Consider the following 12,500-nt stretch of genomic DNA (forward strand, 5'->3'; position numbering starts at 1 on the left):
GGAAATGCGGACACGCTAAGGGACGAAACCAGTGTCTCAGCGTGGATATATTCCTGGAAACTACACTGAACTAAACCGGTTCTCTGAGAACCTGGAATGGGAAATGGAGGTGAGGTAGGCCACTGATGTGTGTGTGTGTGTGTGTGTGTGTGTGTGTGTTGGGGGAGGAGGTAGGTAGGTAGGGAGGTTCCCTGAGTTATGCCACGGTGGAAGAGGAGGGACTGGATACGTCCAGCGTCCAGTACTGAGGGAAGGTTGAGATAGATGGAAGGGGGAGGAGATGATGTGGCTCACTGAGGGAAGGTTGAGATAGATGGAAGGGGCAGGAGATCATGTGGCTCACTGAGGGAAGGTTGAGATTAGATGGAAGGGTGAGGAGATGATGTGGCTCACTGAGGGAAGGTTGAGATAGATGGAAGGGGGAGGAGATGATGTGGCTCACTGAGGGAAGGTTGAGATAGATGGAAGGGGGAGGAGATCATGTGGATCACTGAGGGAAGGTTGAGAAAGATGGAAGGGGGAGGAGATCCTGTGGCTCACTGAGGGAAGGTTGAGATAGATGGAAGGGGGAGGAGATCCTGTGGCTCACTGAGGGAAGGTTGAGATAGATGGAAGGGGCAGGAGATCATGTGGATCACTGAGGGAAGGTTGAGAACGATGGAAGGGGGAGGAGATGATGTGGCTCACTGAGGGAAGGTTGAGATTAGATGGAAGGGGGAGGAGATCATGTGGCTCACTGAGGGAAGGTTGAGATAGATGGAAGGGGGAGAAGATCATGTGGCTCACTGAGGGAAGGTTGAGATTAGATGGAAGGAGGAGGAGATATGTGGCTCACTGAGGGAAGGTTGAGATAGATGGAAGGGGGAGGAGATATGTGGCTCACTGAGGGAAGGAGCTTTGAGATGCGATTAAAAGTTGATGATTCAGATGACATTACAGCAAGACACGATTGGAGTATTGTAGGAAGGAAAGCAATATAAGTCAGGTTGGGTTAGAGATGAAGAACAGACAGACTCTGAGAAGAATATTGTGGTGGACAAGGAAGATACGAGTCCAAATCTTTTCCATAAATTCATCAGGAGTAAACTGTCGGCGACGCAAACGCCAAAAAGCTTTAGGAAAACGGAGGAAAGAGATGTGTGTGAGACGATGGTATAAAGATTTGTTTGCCTGGAACGAAACGACAAGTTTAACTGTGTTTTCACAGTGGAAGACAATATAGTCCCGCCATGTGTAGAGTGGGGTGGAGGAGGAGGTGGAAGACAATATAGTTCCACCATCTGTAAAGTGGAAGACAATATAGTTCCACAATCTTTAATGTGGGTTGAGGGAGGAGGTGGAAGACAATGTAGTCCCACCATCTGTAAAGTGGGTTGGGGGAGGAGGTCTGAGAATGCATTGACATATCTAGAAAAGAAACAAAACAGATTAGTGAATAAATATGGCCCATATTAAGTCCGTAGACCTGATGAAGTCGCGCCATACGTGTGGAAGAAATGTGCAGGATATGTTTGACAGGCCACTTGGTGTGTTCGAGACATGGATGGGGGAAGATAGTGCCAAGAGGTTGGGTTAAAAAGACACCATTCTCTCTCTCTCTCTCTCTCTCTCTCTCTCTCTCTCTCTCTCTCTCTCTCTCTCTCTCTCTCTCTCTCGAGTGTGTGGTGTGTAATATACTGGAAATGATAACCAGATGATGGATGCCTTCCTACAAAGGAGGAAATACCAAAGGTCGGATATGACCACCTTCGTATAGTCTTCGTAGGAAAGTGGGTAGTTCCCTCTAAATGAAGAGAGAAGAGTAGGTGCATTTTGTGTATCTGGACTGCTAGAGAGCATTTGACACTGCCCCCACACAATAGGTTAGTAAAGCAGCTGGACCTTAGGGCAGGAATATTGGGAAGACGTCTCTGACCAACAGAAAATTACCATCGTGGAAGGGGACAATTGACCTTTGTTAGAGGAGTTCTCTGCAAGTGGATTTGGATCCCCAGCGGCGTACCGCAAGGTTCAGGTATACGACCAACGCTGTTCTTGATCTGTGTCAAGACTCTTCCGGGAAAGATTGGACTCGCGCCTATTTCATTTTGCTGATGATGCCGAGGTCATGAGAGGAGAAATAGTGTGGTGGATTACATCATCTTTTAAGCAGACTTGTATAAACCACCGTTAGTCTAATCCATCGTTAATAAAATTCAACTTAACTAAATGTATAATGATTTGGATGGAACACAGTAAAACATCATCTTAATACGATTATGATCAAACAGAAAATGAGCTGCAGGGTTCTGTATGTGAGAGGGGCTTCGAAGTCAACACTGTACTTCACTCAGACATCGTCTGAAAATGGTATTGGAGACAAATTGTCTGCTGGCCAATATTAGATTGTCTGCTGGCCAATATTGAATTGTCTGTTGGCCAATATTGAATTGTCTGCTGGCCAATATTAAATTGTCTGCTGGCCAATATTGAATTGTCTGCTGGCCAATATTAAATTTTCTGCTGGCCAATATTAAATTGTCTGCTGGCCAATATTAAATTGTCTGCTGGCCAATATTAAATTGTCTGCTGGCCAATATTAAATTGTCTGCTGGCCAATATTGAATTGTCTGCTGGCCAATATTAACTTAAAATACAATACATGGATAAGGAAGTGTTCAGCAAGCTGTTCGCCTCGTATGTTAGGCCAAAAGCACAGCATGTTTCTCAAGTTTGGTCCCCGCACTTAAAGAAGTATAAGGAGTTGATAAAGAAGGTTCAGAGGAAGGCAACAAAGGAAGGTACTAGAATTAAGACACCTGTGTTATACTGAGAGGTTAGGGGCTATGAATATATCTACCATACAAGAGAGAAGAGTTAGGTGTGACTTGATCTCAACTTCCAGGTTTTCAAACCATTTGAGGACTTCTTCTGTGATCGGTTCTTCAAAAAGATGCAAAGACAGAACAGCCAAAGGCCACAGCATGAAGTCGGGCCAAAAAAATGTTTAGAAAAGATGCAAAGGAAATATGTGAGATTTGTAGCGTAAAGGTGTTGGATGAATGGGATAAACTGACCGTTGAAATTGTGAATGCAGACGACAGCATGGCTCAGGGTGGGGCTGGTGAAGGGTCAGCATGGCTCAGGGTGGGGCTGGTGAAGGGTCAGCATGGCTCAGGGTGGGCTGGTGAAGGGTCAGCATGGCTCAGGGTGGGGCTGGTGAAGGGTCAGCATGGCTCAGGGTGGGGCTGGTGAAGGGTCAGCATGGCTCAGGGTGGGGCTGGTGAAGGGTCAGCATGGCTCAGGGTGGGGCTGGTGAAGGGTCAGCATGGCTCAGGGTGGAGCTGGTGAAGGGTCAGCATGGCTCAGGGTGGGGCTGGTGACGGGTCAGCATGGCTCAGGGTGGGGCTGGTGAAGGGTCAGCATGGCTCAGGGTGGGGCTGGTGAAGGGTCAGCATGGCTCAGGGTGGAGCTGGTGAAGGGTCAGCATGGCTCAGGGTGGGGCTGATGAAGGGTCAGCATGGCTCAGGGTGGGGCTGGTGAAGGGTCAGCATGGCTCAGGGTCGGGCTGGTGAAGGGTCAGCATGGCTCAGGGTGGGGCTGGTGAAGGGTCAGCATGGCTCAGGGTGGGGCTGGTGAAGGGTCAGCATGGCTCAGGGTGTGGCTGGTGAAGGGTCAGCATGGCTCAGGGTGGGGCTGGTGAAGGGTCAGCATGGCTCAGGGTGGGGCTGGTGAAGGGTCAGCATGGCTCAGGGTGGGGCTGGTGAAGGGTCAGCATGGCTCAGGGTGGGGCTGGTGAAGGGTCAGCATGGCTCAGGGTGGGGCTGGTGAAGGGTCAGCATGGCTCAGGGTGGGGCTGGTGAAGGGTCAGCATGGCTCAGGGTTGGGCTGGTGAAGGGTCAGCATGGCTCAGGGTGGGGCTGTGAAGGGTCAGCATGGCTCAGGGTGGGGCTGGTGAAGGGTCAGCATGGCTCAGGGTGGGGCTGGTGAAGGGTCAGCATGGCTCAGGGTGGGGCTGGTGAAGGGTCAGCATGGCTCAGGGTGGGGCTGGTGAAGGGTCAGCATGGCTCAGGGTGGGGCTGGTGAAGGGTCAGCATGGCTCAGGGTGGGGCTGGTGAAGGGTCAGCATGGCTCAGGGTGGGGCTGGTGAAGGGTCAGCATGGCTCAGGGTGGGGCTGGTGAAGGGTCAGCATGGCTCAGGGTGGGGCTGGTGAAGGGTCAGCATGGCTCAGGGTGGGGCTGGTGAAGGGTCAGCATGGCTCAGGGTGGGGCTGGTGAAGGGTCAGCATGGCTCAGGGTGGGGCTGATGAAGGGTCAGCATGGATCAGGGTGGGGCTGGTGAAGGGTCAGCATGGCTCAGGGTGGGGCTGGTGAAGGGTCAGCATGGCTCAGGGTGGGGCTGGTGAAGGGTCAGCATGGCTCAGGGTGGGGCTGGTGAAGGGTCACATGGCTCACGGTGGGGCTGGTGAAGGGTCACATGGCTCAGGGTGTGGTTGGTGAGGGTGGGGCCGGTGATGGGTGAGGGCGGGGCTGGCTGGTGATGTGTGAGGGTGGGCTGGCTGATGACGGGTGAGGGTTGGGCTGGCTGGTGACGGGTGAGGGTTGGGCTGGCTGGTGACGGGTGAGGGTGGGGCTGGCTGATGACGGGTGAGGGTGGGGCTGGCTGGTGACGGGTGAGGGTGGGGCTGGCTGGTGACGGGTGAGGTGGGGCTGGCTGGTGACGGGTGAGGGTGGACTGGTTGGTGGTGGGTGAGGGTGGGGCTGGCTAGTGACGGGTGAGGTGGGGCTGGCTGGTGACGGGTGAGGGTGGACTGGTTGGTGGTGGGTGAGGGTGGGGCTGGTTGGTGACGGGTGAGGGTGGACTGGTTGGTGGACTGGGTGAGGGTGGGGCTGGCTGGTGACGGGTGAGGGCGGTGTGCCCCGTGGTTGGTGAGGCAGCCATGGTGAGGTGTGTGTGTGTTGGTGTGGTTGTTGGTGGTGTGGTGTAAGGTCTCCTCCAACAGCAACAACCTGCCACCTTTAACTACAGTAGTCACGCTGTATCATCTGCCTTACCGTCGTCATGACAACCCAGTTTCACTTTTGAACTATGAAGTAGAGCAAGCGCCTCTCTCTCTCTCTCTCTCTCTCTCTCTCTCTCTCTCTCTCTCTCTCTCTCTCTCTCTCTCTCTCTCTCTCTCTCTCTCTATCTATCTATCTATCTATCTATCTATATATATATATATATATATATATATATATATATATATATATATATATATCTTTCTATCCATCTGTCTATCTCCTTCAGACATCATCATCTTCCACTCGCACTATAGACTCCATAATACATCACTTTCCTAACGTTACTATTATTTCCATTTTCTACCAGGGAGGGAAACTTCGCGTTCATCCTCACGTCACCACTATAACACTAAGTAGATGCCAGACGCCTCTATATATATGAACGTTTGTTTTGATTTGAATATTTTGGTCATCTTCAGTCCCTGAGGCGAACGACTATATTTTCACGCTGGAATTCCCCTTCTTGTTGCTAAATTGTTGTTGTGTGTGTGTGTGTGTGTGTGGAGGGATAAGAGTGGCGAGGACGGCCTCGCAAATATTCAAACAGTTTGGTAATTAATGACAGGCGGGCGGAGGGAGGGAGGAGAGAGAGATGCCAGAAGGTTAAAGAATTTTTTTTTTTATATTTTTTTGTTTTTTTGAGAAATCCTCAAATGTCATTCGGTCATTTTCAGAAAAATTCTCCGCTTCTCTGATCTGACCTGCCTCTCCCCTGCATCATCACCCCTGCAGTGGTTTATATGATTTAATGTTTGTTCTGGTTTATATTGTCTGGTTTCGTGAACTTGAGATGCCTGTGTTTAACTTGCCTGTGTCGTAATTCTGTTGACCCACACGTCTCTGATCTATGTTGGTGGCTTTATGTTCCCGACTTTATATACATATATATATATATATATATATATATATATATATATATATATATATATATATATATATATATATATATATATATGTATATATATATATATATATATATATATATATATATATATATATATATATATATATATATATATTGGAAAGGATCACAATTTTTCGCGTGATCAAGATATTCCTATGAGTCCAAGGGGACAATGAAATACGAAAAGTTACCAAGTGCACTTTCCTGTAATAATCACATCATTATATTTCTCTCTTGTGTCTCCCCTGATGATGTGATTATTACACGAAAGTGCACTTTGGAACTTCTCGTGTTTCATTTTCCCCGTGGACTCATAGGAATATATATATATATATATATATATATATATATATATATATATATATATATATATATATATATATATATATATATATATATATATATAATCAACAGAGGGACATGATGATTTATGTAATGAGCCATGATGATGGTAATAAATAGTTGACCTTCTGATTATTGTAATTAACGACGGTACGATCACTTGAGCACGATGGTACGACCTTTGAGCACGACGGTTTGGTCATGGAGCACGACGGTACGACCCCTCATCACGACGGTACGACCTCTGAGGTGGACAGCCCCTTGTGTATATGATGGCGTGACCTATGACCTAACCTGGGAGGATCATAATGACGTAGGTTACTTAGTTAATTACCTAAGCCCCACTCGAGCCCCCGTTGTCTCGGACATTGTAAAGACCTGATCTTTATCTCCATCATCAAAGGACTTCTGCCTTTCCCTGCTACTGAAAGTGGCGCAGCCTTGGGCTACAGGAGCCTTCAGAAGGGAACTGGGCAACATAGAACTAGTTTATAGAAATTAGTCCCGGGGTAATTATAGATATTAAGATATATTGATTTAGAAGTGCCTCCTCCCCACCCACGATTATAGAACTGTAAAGCAGGAGACTCCTCCCCCACCCACGATTATAGAACAGTAAAGCAGAAGGCTCCCTCCCCACCCACGATTATAGAACAGAACAGTAAAGCAGAAGGCTCCCTCCCCACCCCATCTCCCCCACTGGCCAGATAGGTGGGTTGTGTGAGCATAGAACATCAAGGCGTCGAAAGATTAAACAAGTAATCCTAATTTTGTTGCTAGAAAACAAGGACCAAAATAAATAAATAAATAAATAATAAAGTACGATCCTATAAATAATAAAGTGCGATCCAATAAGCCAGAATAATGACGCAATGTTCATACAGGATGATGATGAACATACGCCAGGGACACGTGTGTGTGTGGGTGTGTCTGTGTACGTGTGTGGGTGTGTGTGTGTCTGTCTGTGGGTGGACGTGGGTTGCTGGGGGAGTCTGTGGCTGGTGGATGAGTCCACCTGGGGTTTGCTGGGGATGGTCTGATGACGTGCCCTTCCCCCGACCTCCTCTCTCTCTCTCTCTCTCTCTCTCTCTCTCTCTCTCTCTCTCTCTCTCTCTCTCTCTCTCTCTCTCTCTCTCTCTCTCTCTCCTGCCTCACAGCCACACAGACCCAGACGACACGGACCTCCCCCTGACCAGTCCTTCCCCCTCCTTTGAGGACTTTCGACCATAATGACACATAATTGTGATGTTAGATGAATATAAAGGGTGGTTTACCACTATCTCTGTGTGACGTCACCACCGTCATGGTTCGAAACGTGGTCCGTTCTCAGTCCATCCTTCCCCGTAAGTACCACGCCCTTGTGGTAACGCTGGTCTACTGACCATTGGTAGACCACTTCGACAGACCCAGCCATACTGACACACACACGTGCGCGTCCCGTCCACCGCATTTTACACCCGTTCCTTACGGAATGGAACACAGGGGAACGGGAACCAATACGGAACGAACGAGGGACCTTATCATGGTTTTCGATTGGTGATTAACGACCCTGGTAGTTAGTCGATAGGCCTAAGGGCAGATAACCAGCCAATCAGAGTGGACTATCGTCGCCTCATTCTGGTGATAACGCAAGACTTGCCTTGTCTAACCTCACGAGCCACGAGGTGGGGTTGGCCTCCCTGTGAGCAGCGTATGAGGTTGTAGTCCCCTCATGATGCCTTACACTACAACCGATGGGAAGTACTTACACTACAACTGATGGGAAGTACTTACACTACAACTGATGGGAAGTACTTACACTACAACTGATGGGAAGGACTTACACTACAACTGATGGGAAGTACTTACACTACAACTGATGGGAAGTACTTACACTACAACTGATGGGAAGAACTTACACTACAACCGATGGGAAGTACTTACACTATAACTGATGGGAAGTACTTACACTACAACCGATGGGAAGTACTTACACTACAACTGATGGGAAGGACTTACACTACAGTTGATGGGAAGCACTTACGCTACAGTTGATGGGAAGCACTTACGCTACAACCGATGGGAAGTACTTACACTACAACTGATGGGAAGTACTTACACTACAACCGATGGGAAGTACTTACACTACAACTGATGGGAAGAACTTACACTACAACCGATGGGAAGTACTTACACTACAACTGATGGGAAGTACTTACACTACAACTGATGGGAAGAACTTACACTACAACTGATGGGAAGTACTTACGCTACAACTGATGGGAAGTACTTACACTACAACTGATGGGAAGTACTTACACTACAACTGATGGGAAGGACTTACACTACAACCGATGGGAAGTACTTACGCTACAACTGATGGGAAGTACTTACGCTACAACTGATGGGAAGTACTTACGCTACAACTGATGGGAAGTACTTACACTACAACTGATGGGAAGGACTTACACTACAGTTGATGGGAAGCACTTACGCTACAACTGATGGGAAGTACTTACACTACAACCGATGGGAAGTACTTACGCTACAACTGATGGGCAGTACTTACACTACAACCGATGGGAAGTACTTACTCTACAACTGATGGGAAGTACTTACACTACAACTGATGGGAAGTACTTACACTACAACCGATGGGAAGTACTTACACTACAACTGATGGGAAGAACTTACACTACAACCGATGGGAAGTACTTACACTACAACTGATGGGAAGTACTTACACTACAACTGATGGGAAGTACTTACACTACAACCGATGGGAAGTACTTACGCTACAACTGATGGGAAGTACTTACACTACAACTGATGGGAAGAACTTACACTACAACCGATGGGAAGTACTTACACTACAATTAATGGGAAGTACTTACACTACAACTGATGGGAAGTACTTACACTACAACTGATGGGAAGGACTTACACTATAACTGATGGGAAGTACTTATGCTACAACCGATGGGAAGTACTTACACTACAACTGATGGGAAGTACTTACACTACAACTGATGGGAAGGACTTACACTACAACTGATGGGAAGTACTTACACTACAACTGATGGAAAGTACTCACACTACAACTGATGGGAAGGACTTACACTACAACTGATGGGAAGTACTTACACTACAACTGATGGGAAGTACTTACACTACAACTGATGGGAAGTACTTACACTACAACTGATGGAAAGTACTCACACTACAACTGATGGGAAGTACTTACACTACAACTGATGGGAAGTACTTACACTACAACTGATGGGAAGTACTTACACTACAACTGATGGGAAGTACTTACACTACAACTGATGGGAAGTACTTACACTACATATAGGTTGACGTGGGTAAACCCCCACATATTGGTTGACGTGGGTGACCTCCACATATAGGTTAACGTCAGCATGAGTTGCAGGAGGCCAGGAAATCCATCCCTGGACTCTGTGTTGGTGATAATGTTGTCGTGTCCAGCAATAGTGAGTGAGGTGGGTGAACCACGTCTCATGTTCTCATGGTCAACATGATGGTGTGGGTTGGTCCCTCACATTATAAACAACACCCTCATGTATTCCCTCACACCCTCTACACCCACCTACACTGACCACAACAACACAAGTGGACACCGCCGTGTTGTTACAACACAGCTCCGCTTACAGCAGTACTGGGGAGTTGACGTAGGTCCGTCAGTGATGAGCGGGTAGGGCCTGACTGTGGGCTGGCCGGGGGGCCCTCTCGCCCGTTCCACTTGTGAACAGAAACATTTCCGTCCTGGTTGATTCACTTCCTCATCCAGGGGTTGTGGCGAATGAGCAGGTCCCGGGGGGAGGCAGGGGTGTGCGTGTCCACCACCACCAGGGGCTGGGGGAGGCAGGGGTGTGCGTGTCCACCACCACCAGGGGCTGGGGGAGGCAGGGGTGTGCGTGTTCACTACCACCAGAGGCTGGGGGAGGCAGGGGTGTGCGTGTTCACTACCACCAGGGGCTGGGGGAGGCAGGGGTGTGCGTGTTCACTACCACCACCAGAGGCTGGGGGAGGTAGGGGTGTGCGTGTCCACCACCTCCACCACCCAGAGGCTGGGGGAGGCAGGGGTGTGCGTGTCCACCAACTCCACCACCAGAGGCTGGGGAGGCAGGGGTGTGCGTGTCCACCAACTCCACCACCAGGGGCTGGGGGAGGCAGGGGTGTGCGTGTTCACCACCATCAGAGGCTGGGGGAGGCAGGGGTGTGCGTGTTCACTACCACCAGGGGCTGGGGGAGGTAGGGGTGTGCGTGTCCACCACCACCACCCAGAGGCTGGGGGAGGCAGGGGTACGTATCCACCACCACCACCCAGAGGCTGGGGGAGGCAGGGGTGCGTATCCACCACCACCACCCAGAGACTGGGGGAGGCAGGGGTGCGTATCCACCACCACCACCACCAGAGGCTGGGGGAGGCAGGGGTGTGCGTGTCCACCACCTCCACCAGAGGCTGGGGGAGGCAGGGGTGTGCGTGTTCACCACCATCAGAGGCTGGGGGAGGCAGGGGTGTGCGTGTTCACTACCACCAGAGGCTGGGGGAGGCAGGGTGTGCGTGTTCACCACCACCACGCAGAGGCTGAGGGAGGCTGGGGGTGCGTGTTCACCACCACCACCCAGAGGCTGGGGAGGCAGGGGGTGCGTATCCACCCACCACACCAGGGGCTGGGGGAGGCAGGGGGTGCGTATCCACCACCACCAGGGGCTGGGGGAGGCAGGGGTGTGCGTGTTCACCACCACCACCAGAGGCTGGGGGAGGCAGGGGTGTGCGTATCCACCACCACCAGAGGCTGGGGAGGCAGGGGTGTGCGTGTTCACTACCACCAGGGGCTGGGGGAGGCAGGGGTGTGCGTGTTCACCACCACCACCACCAGAGGCTGGGGGAGGCAGGGGTGTGCGTGTTCACTACCACCAGAGGCTGGGGGAGGCAGGGGTGTGCGTGTTCACTACCACCAGAGGCTGGGGGAGGCAGGGGTGTGCGTGTTCACTACCACCAGAGGCTGGGGGAGGCAGGGGTGTGCGTGTTCACTACCACCAGAGGCTGGGGGAGGCAGGGGTGTGCGTGTTCACTACCACCAGGGGCTGGGGGAGGCAGGGGTGTGCGTGTTCACCACCACCATCAGAGGCTGGGGGAGGCAAGGGTGTGCGTGTTCACCACCATCAGAGGCTGGGGGAGGCAGGGGTATGCGTGTTCACCACCACCACCAGAGGCTGGGGGAGGCAGGGGTGTGCGTATCCACCACCACCAGAGGCTGGGGGAGGCAGGGGTGTGCGTGTTCACCACCACCACCAGAGGCTGGGGGAGGCAGGGGTGCGTATCCACCACCACCAACACCAGAGGCTGGGGGAGGCAGTGGTGTGCGTCCCCACCACCACCACCCAGAGGCTGGGGGAGGCAGGGGTGCGTCTCCACCACCACCACCACCCAGAGGCTGGGGGAGGCAGGGGTGCGTATCCACCACCACCACCCAGAGGCTGGGGGAGGCAGGGGTGCGTATCCACCACCACCCAGAGGCTGGGGGAGGCAGGGGTGCGTCACCAGGACACACCCCCCTCCCTGCTTCATCATACAGACCGCTACATTACTCGTCGTCTGCTTCTGGGAAACCATTTTGTGTGATCATTGTGACACTGTGGCCTGCAGGTGTGGCTGGCGGTGTACTGTGGGTGTGTACTGCAGGTGTGGCTGGCTGTGTACTGCAGGTGTGGCTGGCTGTGTACTGTGAGTGTGTACTGCAGGTGTGGCTGGCGGTGTACTGTGGGTGTGTACTGCAGGTGTGGCTGGCGGTGTACTGTGGGTGTGTACTGCAGGTGTGGCTGGCTGTGTACTGTGGGTGTGTACTGCAGGTGTGGCTGGCGGTGTACTGTGGGTGTGTACTGCAGGTGTGGCTGGCTGTGTACTGTGGGTGTGTACTGCAGGTGTGGCTGGCTGTGTACTGTGAGTGTGTACTGCAGGTGTGGCTGGCGGTGTACTGTGGGTGTGTACTGCAGGTGTGGCTGGCTGTGTACTGTGAGTGTGTACTGCAGGTGTGGCTGGCGGTGTACTGTGGGTGTGTACTGCAGGTGTGGCTGGCTGTGTACTGTGGGTGTGTACTGCAGGTGTGGCTGGCTGTGTACTGTGGGTGTTTACTGTAGGTGTGGCTGGCTGTGTACTGTGGGTGTTTACTGTAGGTGTGGCTGGCTGTGTAGTGTGGGTGTT

Source organism: Panulirus ornatus, chromosome 67, assembly GCF_036320965.1.
Source record: "Panulirus ornatus isolate Po-2019 chromosome 67, ASM3632096v1, whole genome shotgun sequence".
Taxonomy (NCBI): Eukaryota; Metazoa; Arthropoda; class Malacostraca; order Decapoda; family Palinuridae; genus Panulirus; species Panulirus ornatus.